General features: G+C 51.7%; 1 protein-coding gene across 3 annotated transcripts in view; it reads left to right on the forward strand.

Annotated features, from left to right (window-relative positions):
* Positions 1–12,643: 12,643 nt before the first annotated feature.
* foxj3 (forkhead box J3) overlaps positions 12,644–12,972 on the forward strand; it is a 73,347-nt gene continuing 73,018 nt past the window's right edge. For all 3 annotated transcript variants that reach the window (XM_042343510.1, XM_042343511.1, XM_007910717.2), the window contains exon 1: positions 12,644–12,753. The gene's annotated coding sequence lies outside the window, so the exon portion shown is untranslated. The remainder of the gene's footprint in view (positions 12,754–12,972) is intronic.

Raw genomic sequence — 12,972 nt, forward strand, 5'->3', positions numbered from 1 at the left:
CAGGAGGCGGCCCGTGTCCCGGGGATGGATGACCAGGCGGCTCTCACACACTGATGTGGATGGGCCCGGGGGCGGAAGCCGTCAAGCGGGAGCGGGAGAGCGGGAGAGCGGGCGGCAGTGAGGGGCGGCAGTTAATTACACGGACAAAGGGAGAGCTCCCGGTTTGTGCCCTGTGCCCTCACACCATGAGAGGCTCGGGGCGGGCGGGGGGGGGGCGGCGGGCTGCCTGCCGCGGGCGGGCGGGCGGGCGGGCGGGTGGCGGTTGGGCTGTGGCTCCTCACGAATACACACAGGGCGGCGGCAATGGCGGCGCGAGGCGAGGGCAGTGCGCACGCGCTGAGCGGGCGGCGGCCACGCTGTGAGGGCGGGGTCTCCAGCGCGTGCGCTCAGCCTCGCTCCGGCAGCACAGACTTCCCGCCGCCGCGCGGCGGCTCTCCCCTCTCCCCGCGCGTGGCCGGAGGGCGTGGCCGGAGGGCGTGGCCGGAGGGCGTGGCCGGAGGGCGTGGCCGGAGGGCGTGGCCGGAGGGCGGGGCCGGAGGGCGGGGCGGCGGCGGCGGCTGAGACGTGTGGAAACCCATCAGCTCAACAGTCTCCCTTCGCGCCCAGTGGTCCGCGCCTTCCCACCTGTGACAGCAATGATCGTGACATTTGATGCAGAGCCTTATCATTGTCTTCAAGATGTCACAAAGCGCTTCACAGACTATACTGTGAGGTGAATGGAGTGTATTTTATGGGCGAAATGAAAATCCCAGAGATTGTTTGAATGGAATGCGCACTCTCTCACTGTCTCCCCCCCCCCCGGAGGGACGAAGCCTTCTTATCTAATTCCAGGAAGTATCAGGGAAGGTGCGGCATATTGTCGCAAGGGCTGCAGCCCAGTGCCCCAGATTTTAAGTCCCCTGTACCCCCCACAAAAAATAGTGAGTGGCGAAGACAGGGGTGTATGAGGTGCCTTATTATGTAAATTCCCTGCTTATTGGGCACTCCCAACTCTTCACAACTGCACTGGTGTTCTCTCCCTCACTATACTCCGTGACCCTATCACTCCCATCCTCGCCCAGCTCCATTGGCTCCTCATCACCCAGAGGAGCCTCCACTTTGCCAGCTAAAGGCTTCAGTTGTTCAAGGAATATCCCAAGTATTTAGTTTTAGATTTCCCAAGGGTGCACTTGTTGGGATTCGCTGTTAGGTGAGCTGCCTTTAGGGAATCCAGAACCACAGCCACCTGGGACAGATGACAATCTCAGTTGAGCTATAGATCACAATGTCATCTAAATAGTCTGAGTTGCTGGAAGGTTGCTGGAGCTCCATGGAGTCCAAAAGTCATTATAGTGAAGTGGTATAGCCCATTTGTCAATACCCTTTGATTAACTACAGCTTTGAAATAAATTTGGCAGACCCAATTAGTCCTACAACTCATCCGCCTGGGGAATCAGATGCGCATCGAATTTTGAAAGTCCAAAAGGACAGTTCCATGCGGTTTGGGCATTATGAGAATTGGGCTACACCACTCACTTTTGGCTTCCTGTGATTCCCAGCTCTAGCATGCCTTGCAGCTCCTATCTCACTGTATTCCTCCTTGCTTCCGGGTTCTGGTAAGGAAGGGACATCACCAGCATGCCTGGTTCGGTGCCTACCACATTAACCAGGACCCAAAAAGCAATGGTAGATACTGAACTATGTGTGCCTTTAGCCCCTGGTTAAATTTTCCCCCATGGACACTGATACGGAGGAGTTCGAGACTGGCCTTTGGGGTCCAAAATCTACTGCCAGTTCTATGGGATGTTCAAACAGGTTATTACACGTTATTTACGTGATAAATCGTTTTTGTTTTCTTTTCCCCAGCTAATAGATTTCATAATCTACCCTTCCAATAAGACATACTGTTTTGAAGAGCCCTACCATTTAGCCACTAATTACTTTCTGAGGACGGGAGTAAGAGCAGCACCCTACCTCTTGGGTAGTACTCACATAACCAAGCCCCCTGATTAGAAGGCCTGCTGTGCGTTCAGCAGGTTTTTATTAGTTAATTCCACAGTAATATCCAGCGTTTCTTCCTAGCTCTAGGATGTACTGCAAGACATTTTTTGTGTGGTTAGGTTGTTCTTCACATATTTCCTTAACCATATTGAGTATTCCCCGTGATTGTCTGCCATACAAGAGTTCAAAAGAGGAAAAGCCTCGAATTCAAGATCCACATCCTCACCTACAAGGCCATTCACGGCCTCGCTCCCTCCTACCTCTCCGACCTACTATCCCCCTACTTACCTGCCCATACCCTCCGTTCCTCTGGCTCCGGTCTGCTCCACATCCCCCGCCCCAACCACCCTACCATCGGTCGCCGGACCTTCAGCGTCTCAGCCCCGAGGCTCTGGAACTCCATTCCCCCAGTGCCTTCACCGCTTCCTCCCTTTCCTCCTTCAAGGCTGGTCTCAAGACCTTTCTCTTTGACCATGCCTTCAGCTCCCTTCTCGACTCTCTACCCCCTCCTCACTCTCTCCCTTCCCTCCCCTCACCCTGACCATTTCCCCCCTCCTCACTCCCTCCCTTCCCTCCCCCTGACCATTTTCCCCCCCAAGGCTCGTGTCCTGACCCAACTGTCCAGCGCCTTGGGACGTCCTCCCGACGTGAAAGGCGCTCTATAAATGGAATCTTGTTGTTGTTGTTGAAGCCTAGGGAACCTGCCGCCTAGTGAATAGAAAGGGGAGGAGCTTGTCCCAGGCTTGATTTTCCGACAGTTACAAATTTCCGAAGCACCCCTTTAAGGGTTCTTTTGAACCGTTCAACCAGCCCATCTGTGGATGGCAGATCAAGTTCGAATGGTGGTTATTTTAAGCTCCTTAAGAATGGACTGTAGGAGATCAGACATGAAATTTGTTCCCTGGTCCATCAGGATTTCCCGCAGGATTCTTTCTCTAGAGAACAGTTTGATTAATTCTGTAGCCACCACAAAGGGACAGCCTCTAGATAGCGGGTAGCATCATCCATAAATAATAAACAATTTCCCTAAGAGGAGTGCCCCAATTCGTTCAAAAGGGGTATCAATGATTGGTAAGAGCACGTCTTGTGATCCGCTGGTTCGGTCAGCTGGTAATAGGGACAGGGTGAACAGAATTTTCATATGGCCGCACATATACTCTGCCAATAAAAGCGGGACATAATTTAGTCCTCCCGACGTGAAAGGCACTCTATAAATGGAATCTTGTTGTTGTTGATGTTAGTCTCATCTTGACCCAAGTGGCCAGCTCAGGGAATAGGAGTGTGTCAGTTGCTTTACCTTACCTTTGAATACCGGAGGCACTAGGATTTAATAATAAATAATCCTTGCATGTGATATATTTTGGAGTCCTGTAGCTCAGTGGTTAGAGCACTCGCTTTGCAAGTGAGAGACCTGAGTTCACTTCCAGGCAGAGGGCGAAACCTTGGGCAAGTTTCCTTACTCCACACAGAGCCTAATAATAATCCCTCAAAAACCAAAAACAATAATAAATTGGTCATTTTCAACCTACGACTGTTTGTGGGACATTGCTGTGCGCAATTGGCTGCCGCGTTCGCCCACAAATATACAGTCAATTCACTTTACAGTGTGTTCTGTGAAGCGCTTTGGGACGTCCTCCCGACGTGAAAAGCGCTATATCAAATGCAAGGATTATTATTATTATTATAGCACCTTATCACGTCTTTGAGATGTGTCAAAGAGCTTCACAGAATATACTGTAACATGAATTGACTATAAACAAGAACAACAAAATTACATTTATAGAGCGCTTTTCACGTCGGGAGGACGTGAAAATGGGACGTGAAATCAGAAAATGGGAGTAACTTAACTCAAAATACTTGTCCAAACAATGCGCAATATATTCTTAGACATTAAAATGGTCGGCAATCCCTTCAAAAAATCCTTTCACGCCTTTAATCTACTTACCTGTCTACTTTGGAGTCCTGTAGTTCAGTGGTTAGAGCATTCGCCTTGCAAGCAAGACACCTGGGTTCAATTTTTGGGCAGGTTTCCTTACTCCACACGCCTAATAATAATAATCCCTCCAAAAACAAAAACAATAATAAATTGGTCATTTTCAATCCACGACTGTTTGTGGGACGCTGCTGTGCACAATTGGCTGTTGCGTTTCGCCCACAAATATGCATTCAATTCACTTTACAGCATATTCTGTGAAGTGCTTCGAGACGTCTAGAAGACGTGAAAAGAGCTATAACAAATGCAAGGATTATTATTATTATTGCATTTTGAGGGCGAAACCCGGCACACAGCAGCATCCCACAAAAAGATCTGTAATATTGTTTTACTGGACTGTCGGTGCTTATTGGAGTCCTGTAGCTCAGTGCTTAGAGCACTCGCCTTGCAAGCGAGACACCTGTGTTCAATCCAGGCAGAGGGCGAAACCTTGGGCAAGTTTCCTTACTCCACACAGAGCCTAATAATAATCCCTCCAAAGCAAAACAATGATAAATTGGTCATTTTCAATCCATGACTGTTTGTGGGACACTGCTGTGTGCAATTGGCTGCCGCGTTCGCCCACAAATATACAGTCAATTCACTTTACAGTATATTCTGTGAAGCGCTTTGAGATGTCGAGAAGACGTGATAAGGCGCTATATCAAATGCAGGGATTATTATTATTATCCAGGGTTGGCTCCATTCTGACATTCCATTACCAGGCATGTCACCTTGGAGGCAGTTCAGCTGCAAGGAGACCCCACTTACCTCCCCCCACCCCCCCGGAGGATAATTTCATCCAAAGCGTGATATCAAACAGTCGATCAGTACAAACAATATGCCAAGTCGTTGCCAAGTACGATTGACTGACTGTTACATCAAGCTCTTGATAAAACAACTTTCTGCAGCTGAACATCAACACGACTGCAGCCATTGTATTTAGTTCTTGCCAGCACCTGTGGGCCTCTAGCTCTGACTCGGGCTTCCGGTCACCTCCCCTGGCTCGGTGCCAGACTTCGGAGATGTTTCCAATACTGTCCTCGCTCATCTTCTGAGGTCGACTGTCCAGAAACTTCAACAGATGCAGCTTTCTGTAGCCTGAGTGTGAGTACTAAATCTATACACCATCCGGTGGTGCACTTCCGAACTTTATTTGTACTGAATTTCATGTCTGTATTTTTTTGGTCAGCTGGGTGGCTGACACATGCAGAAAACCCATCAGCATGCTTAAGAGTATTCAAAATTAAGCTGAGAATACCATGCATCCCACCTATATGTGGAAATTCCCGACATATTTATTGGAATGGAATCCGAACACTCCCTGGAGGGATGCCTGCTTCATCTAATTCTGGAGAGCATGAGGCGCAGGCTTGGGGCACCCAGAGTGTGTGTTGGGGATACTGCTGGAGTCCAGCCAGCAAAAATTGCATAGCTTGCCATTTGAAAGCACTGTCTGGCAAGCTTTCCTGCTGCATGTCCAGGTAGGACTGTCCTATTCTTAGGGCTTTGGCTTGCAGGGAGTGAGTGGGAATGCTCCATCTCCTAGAAAAAAATATCCTCCCCCCTTTCTCTCCACTGCTGTGGAGCCATCTGAACTCCTCACCTTTGGGCTTCCTCCTGCAATGAACTATCCTCCTCGGTCACTCTCCTCCACAATGCCCTTGCCACCACTTTTGATTCCCTCACTTCCCAAACCGCCCCTATTCATGGAAGTCACCTTGCCACATCAACCACCCCCGTTCCCTCTAGGCACAGGTGCATACCACCATTCTGTTCTAACTTAACAGTCCATCGGCAGATCTGGCTGGACCTTATTAAAACTTACCGCTCCACCCTCACCTCCGCTAAATCGTCCTTCTACTTCCAGACAATCTCCAAGACAAGACAACCCCAGGCTCCTCTTCTCCATCACAAACCGGCTCCTCCACCCACCCTCTCACGCCTCACCCATCCTCTCTTCCAATGCCAAATGAGAGGAGATGCTGGACTTCCTTAAAACAACAACAACAACAACAAGATTCCATTTATTGAGCGCCTTTCACGTCGGGAGGACGTCCCAAGGCGCTGTACAGTTGGGTCAGGACCCAAGCAGGGGGGAAATGGTCAGGGTGAGGGGAGGGAAGGGAGGGAGCGAGGAGGGGGTAGAGAGTCGAGAGGGGAGCTGAAGACACGGTCAAAGAGAAAATCAAGGGGATCTGCTCAGCTAACTCTGCCCTTCTGAATACTACCCCCTCCCCATCTCCCCCTCACTCTCCGGCCCCTACCCATCCCTCTCTCCACACCTTCAAACCTGTCTCACCCTCCTCTCTCACCACCATTATAATCCACATGAAACTGACCACCTGCTCCCTTGACCCCATCCCTATCACTCTTCTTACCTTCCTACTCCATCTCGTTCCCCCCCTACTCACAGACATCATAATCCTCTCCCTGTCCATTGGCACTGCTTTAAAAACAGCAGTCAACAACAACAACTTAGATTTATATGTGCCCTCCACGCCGGACGGCGTCAGAGCGCTTCACAGTAACAGATCCTGGGGCCGAGCCAGGGGGAGGGGGAGGAAGGTGACCAAAGGCCCAGTTGAAAAAAAAGGTCTTCAGCCGAGACCTGAAAGTGGGAAGAGAGGGGTTGAGGTGAAGGGAGTGAGGAAGGGAGTTCCAGAGCCTCAGGGCGTAGTGGCTGAAGGCACAGCCGCCAATGGTGGAGCAGAGGACTCAGGGGACAAGAAGGAGGCCAAACCCGGTGGAGTGAAGGCAGTGGACACTGTTTTGAGGAGAGGAGGTCAGAGAGGTCGGGGGGTGCAGAGGAGTGAAGGGATTTGAAGACGAGGTTTGAGGATCTTGAAGTCGATCCTCTCTGAGACAGGCAGCCAGTGCAGTCTGGCCAGGACTGGGGTAATGGGGGAGTGGAGTTTGGTACGGGTGAGAATGCGGGCGGCAGAGTTTTATATGACTTGAATTTTATGAATGATAGTGGAAGGGAGACCGGAGGAGGGCATTTGAATAGTCCAGCCGAGAAGTGACAAAGGCATAGACCAGGGTTTTAGTGGCTTTTGGAGTGAGGTATTGGCGGGCAATGAGTCCGAGGTGGAAGAAAGCGATGTTGATGAGGGACCGGATGTGGGGGAGGAAGGATAATTGGGGTCGAACCTGACGCTTCGGTTGCATACGGGTTCAGAGAATTTTAGTGGGAGGTCGAAGACAATATCTAAAAAGATGTTGACGAAAGCCAAAGAGCATGGCTTCCATCTTGTCAATGTTCAGCTGAAGGAAATTCACGCTCATCCAGCTCCTGAGGTCTGACAGGCAGTTGACAGAACATTGGGGGACTGGGGGTCGCAAAGTGAGGTGGAAAAATAGAGTTGGGTGTCATCCGCATACATGTGGAAGTGTACCCCATGTCTGCGGATGACATCCCCAAGAGGAAGCATATAAATTAGGAAGAGGAGGGGGCCCAGGATGGATCTTTGGGTACCCCGCAGGTAACCGGGTGAGAGCGGGAGGAAAAGCCGTTTGTGCAGATGTACTGCTGGCGGTTCGTGAGGTACATCTCGAATCAGGCGAGTGCGGTCCCACTGAGGTGGATGACAGAGGAAAGGCGGTGGAGGAGGATGGCGTGATCCGACTGTGTCAAAAGCGGCGGAGAGGTCCAGGAGGACAAGGAGGCAGAGAGAGCCCTGGTCACAGATAGAGAGGATGTCATTTGTGACTTTCACAAGCGCAGTCTCTGTACTGTGGGTGGAAACTGGACTGGAGGAGTTCAAAGAGGGAGTGGGAGGAGAGGTGTGCACGGAGTTGATTGGCAACAAGGCGTTCTAGGACTCTTGAGAGGAAGGGCAGGTTTGAAAGTCATCACTCCTATCCTTAAAAAACCCTCCCTGGACTCATGCCTGCTCTCAAATTATCCCCCCCATCTCCACCCTCCCTCTCCTTTCCAAGCTCCTGGAACGAGTCGTTGCTTCGCTCCTTCCTCTCCCGCCACTCCCTTCACAAACCCCTCTAATCGTGTTCCTGTACCGTCCACAGCACAGAAACAACTTTGGACAAAGTGACAAATAACATTTTGTCCATCTGTCAACAGGGGGCTCCCTCTGCCTCCTCATCCTCCTTGACCTCTCTGCTGCCTTCAACACCACTCTATCCTTCTCCACCACCTCTCCTCTCACCTCAACCTGGACCAAATTCACAGTCCATTGGCAGATTTGGCTTCACCACACCAAGACCTATCGCTGCGCTCTAGCCTCTGGCAAATCCTCCTTCTACTCCAAGGCTATCTTGGAGGCAAAGGACAACCCCAGGCTTCTCTTTTCCACCACAAACCATCTCCTTTGTCCACCTTCCCAAGCCTCGACCATCCTCTCCTCAAACTCCAACTGTGAGGAGATGCTGGACTTCCTTGAATCTAAAATCGAGGGGATACGTTCAGCCACCGCAGCCCCACCCACAGCCACCCCCACATCACCTCTCCCTCATGACCCACCCCCCACTCATCCCCCCCTATATTCCTTTGACTCTATGTCTCCCTCCTTCCTCACCATGACCGTCCGCAAACTCAAACCCACCAACTGCTCCCTCGATCCCATCCCCACCACTCTCATCTCCCAACTCCACTTTCTGGCCCCTCTCCTGTCTGACGTCATCAACCTCTCCTTGTCCACCGGTTCAGTTCCCACCCCCTAAAAACAGGCGGCATCACCCCCATCCTGAAAAAAACATCCCTCTCCTCCAGCTACCGCCCCATCTCTAACCTCCCATTCGTCTCCAAGGTCCTGGAATGAGTCATCGTGTCCCAGCTCCGCTCCTTTCTCTCTCGCCATTCCCTCTTTGAACCCCCTCCAATCCGGCTTCCGCACTGCCCACAGCACGGAAACAGCCCTGGTCAAAGTCACTAATGACATTCTGAACATCTGTGATCAGGGCTCCCTCTGCTTCCTTGTCCTCCTCGACCTCTCTGTCGCCTTCGACACTGTTGACTACTCCATCCTCATACACCGCCTCTCAGCTTTACTCAATCTTCAAGGATCTACCCTTGACTGGTTCGATTCCTATCTCTCTCACCATCTCCACTTTGTTGCCTCTAATGGTTTCTCCTCCAGCCCCCGCTCTGTCACGACCCATCCACGCCCCATTGGCCTTCAGCCACTCTGCCCCCAACCTCTGGAATCCCATCTACCAAACACTCCGCCTCGCCCTCTCCTTAGCCTCCTTCAAGTCCCGCCTCAAGACCCTCCTCTTCGACCATACCATCGGCAACCCCCTTCCCCTCCCCTCCCTTCTCCCCAGCTCGAGTCTGAAATGCTGAACACTGTCCAGCACCTTGGGACATCCTCCCGACGTGAAAGGCGCTATACAAATATAATCTTATTGTTATTGTTATTCCCCTCCTCTTCAGTATCTATATGCTCCCTCTTGGTGACATCATGCGGTCAACTTCCACATGTATGCGGATGATACCCAATTCTACCTCTCTGCCTCCACCCTCGAATCCAGGACCACTGGTGTCCTGACAGAATGTCTGTCAGACATCAAGTCCTGGATGAGAACTAACTTTCTACAGTTGAACGTCAACAAGACCGGCTCCCGTCAGCGTCTGCACACCTCAGGCGCTGACAGCATCACCATCCATAATAATAATAATAATCCTTGCATTTGATATAGCGCTTTTCACGTTGGGAGGACGTCCCAAAGCGCTTCACAGAATATACTGTGAAGTGAATTGACTGCATATTTGTGGGCGAACGGGGCAGCCAATTGCGCACAGCAATGTCCCACAAACAGTCGTAGATTGAAAATGACCAATTTATTATTGTTTGGTTTTGGAGGGATTATTATTAGGCTCTGTGTGGAGTAAGGAAACTTGCCCAAGGTTTCGCCCTCTGCCTGGAATTGAACTCAGGTCTCTCACTTGCAAAGTGAGTGCTCTAACCACTGAGCTACAGGACTCCACATGGTTGTACACTCCAGCTAACTAAGCCAGTCCGGAACCTTGGGGTCTTGTTTGACCCTCAACTGTCCTTTCTACCCCACATCGATGCCATGATCTTGCCCCACCTCTGCAAAATCACCCGCCTCCGCCACTGTCTCACACGCCGAGACCCTCATACACGCATTCATAACATTCCAAGCTTGACTACGCAAACTCCCTGCTTGTCGGCCTCCCCAACTTCTCCTTCCATAGGCTACAGATCATCCAAAACTCTGCAGCCCTTGTTCTCTCCTGCACCAGGCTCCGTGACTCTATCACCCCACTCCTCACTCAACTCCACTGGCTTCCTATCACACAGAGGATACAGTTCAACATCCTCACTTTCAAAGCCCTCCATGGCCTTGCTNCCCCCTACCTTGGAGACCTCCTAATCCCCTATCAATCTGTCCACTCCCTCCGCTAAGCGAGCTCCAGCCTTCGTCTCCTGCCTCACCCTCCCCACCATTTAACCACTCTGCCCCCTCTGGAACTCCATCCTGCAGTTCCTTCACTTAGCCCCCTCCCTTTCTTCCTTCAAGACCCATCTCAAGACTCTCCTCTTCAGTCACCCTCCTTCCTCCCCTGCTCTTCACCCTCCTGGATCCCGACCCCTAGCTCGGGATGTCCTCCTGATGTGAAAGGTGCTATACAAATGTAATTGTGTTGTTGTTGGGAATAATCTCTTCCTCCCCAGTGACTGGTCTGCCCTTCAAAGTCCTGCCAATGAGGCAGCCTGGCTGTGCTGTCAGCAGCAGTGCCCTGAAGTACTGCAGACCCACCTGGTTCAGGAACTGGACTACCGAGACCGCCAAAGAGGGTTGGCTCGATTCTGAAATTCCATTGCCAAAATGTAACTTTGGAGCCAATTCAGCTCCAAAGAGACCCCACTTAACCTCTTCCTCCCTTTTCCTTGTGTAATGTTTCCACCAATTGGAGATGCAGAGCTTGAGCAGTATCTGCTTACCTCTCTGTAGAGTTTACAGAGTTGTACATTCAAAGAATTGTACACTTTGCCTCTTCGCTATGTGGGATACAGAAGCTCATCAACAGCAGCAATAAAATAAGAGCTTGAGATGATGTCTGCTTGTTCTGCAGATCAATGTTATGATGCAACAGTGGCAGAAATAAGAGATTTGACTGCTGTGTTTCACCCACAAAATACAGTTAATCTACCTAACAATATATTCTGTGAAGCTCTTTGAGACGTCTCAACAACGTGATAAGGCACAATATCAAATGCAAGGGTTATTATTATTTAAATATTTTGACAAAAGTTATGGCCATGGGGATATGTTTTAAGAAGTTTTTGAGGACAGGGAGAGGTAGCAAGGCAAAATGATTTTGGAAAAGCATTGCAGATTACAAGGGCTGAAGGCACTGATGGTAGCAAGAAGGGAGTGGAGTGGAGACCAGATTCATAGAGAGCAGAGGTTTGGGGCTGGAATGTAGGTAGGGCTGAAGAAGATTGCATGAGTAGTGTGAAACATGAAGGATTTAAAGATGTCTTCAACATCTCCAGGCTCAATTGTTCAAATGCCAGATGCCGCAGCTCCACTCCACTCTTCAAGTTCCAGACCATCTACAGCTATGTCCATTCCTCCACCAGTCTCCAAGAATCCATAACCCCCAACCTCACTGAGCTCCACTGGCTTTTGTGATCTCAAGAAGAAATGTTTCCAATATTGTCCTCTCCCATCTCCTGAGGTCCACTCTCCATGTGTTATACTGTAAAATTTAGATACTGTGTTTCTTTTGGGCAAAACGCCACAGCCAGCACACATCCATGCCACGACCCATTCTGCATTTGTTCACCTCTGCAACATTGCCCGGCTCCAGTACTGCCTCTCTCCTCAGGCCACCGGCACCATCATCCATGCATTCATTACATCTACGCTTCACTACGCCAACCCCCTGCTTGTCGGCCTTCCCAACTATTCCCTCCACAAGCTACAGATCATTCAGAAATCTGCAGGCTGTACCTGGTTCCATGATCTTATCCCCACCCCTCCCCCCCCACATGGCGCCACTGGCTCCCCATCCACCCAGTTCAAAACCTTCAAAGCCCTCCACAGCCTTGCTGCTTCCTAGCTCTGTGACCTGCTAACTCCATATCGACATGTCTGCTCCATCCACTCAGCAGTCTCCAGCCTGCTCCACGTTCCCCGCCCGGCCTGTCCTGCCATCAGCAGTTGGGCCTTCAGCCTCTCAGCCCCCACCCTTTGGAACTCCATCCCACAGTTCCTTCCGCTCGCTTCCTCCAAGGCTCGTCTCAAGACCTTCCTCTTCGACCACGCTCAGTAACCTCCCTAACCCTCCCCACCCTCCACCCATCCTGATCCCAACCCCCCGCTCGGCTCCAAATCCCTGACTGTCCAGCGGTTGGGAAGTCCTCTCGACATGAAAGGCGCTGTGAACTGTAATTTGTTGTTGTTGTTTATGCACAACAATGGCCAATTCTATCTGAGGTATTGTCAGCCAAGACACGGGGGGGGGGGGGGGGGGGGGGGGGAGAGACGCCCTTCTATATTCGAATAGTGCAATGGGATGTTTAATATTTACTTGAATTTGGGTAAAAAAAAGTCAGATTTGAATAAAATTGGTCAGGAGCGGTCCCGCTGCCAACCACGTGACCTCAGGGCGGGCGGTCCCGGGGCGGCCTGTTTGCCGCTGGCGGATGGATCTCTGCGTGGTCGCGCTGTGGCGGGCGGAATGAGTCTGGGGGGGTGAGGCGGCTCCCGGGCGCTGCAAGTAGTTCGGGTGCAGGCCGAGCCGCAGCGCCTGAGCCGCACCGTCGACTCCGCTTCACGCCCGGGCTGTGCCGGGCCCGTAGCGGGTGAGTCACATAGCGGGGAGCCGGACGGTGGGGCAGCGGCGGGGGGACCCGAGCGGGCGAGCGCGCTTCAATCCTGGCCTCTCCGCCCGCGCCGCTGGCCACACACCGCCCGCCGAGCGAGGCCGCCCGGCCCTGCTGCGCTGCCGAGCCCCCGCTGCGAGGCCGGGAGTGAGCGCGGGCCCAGGCCCGGGCCCGGGTGCGGCCGCTCTGCGTGTGATA

The sequence above is a fragment of the Callorhinchus milii genome, unplaced genomic scaffold (assembly GCF_018977255.1).
Source record: "Callorhinchus milii isolate IMCB2004 unplaced genomic scaffold, IMCB_Cmil_1.0 Scaffold24, whole genome shotgun sequence".
Lineage (NCBI taxonomy): Eukaryota > Metazoa > Chordata > Chondrichthyes > Chimaeriformes > Callorhinchidae > Callorhinchus > Callorhinchus milii.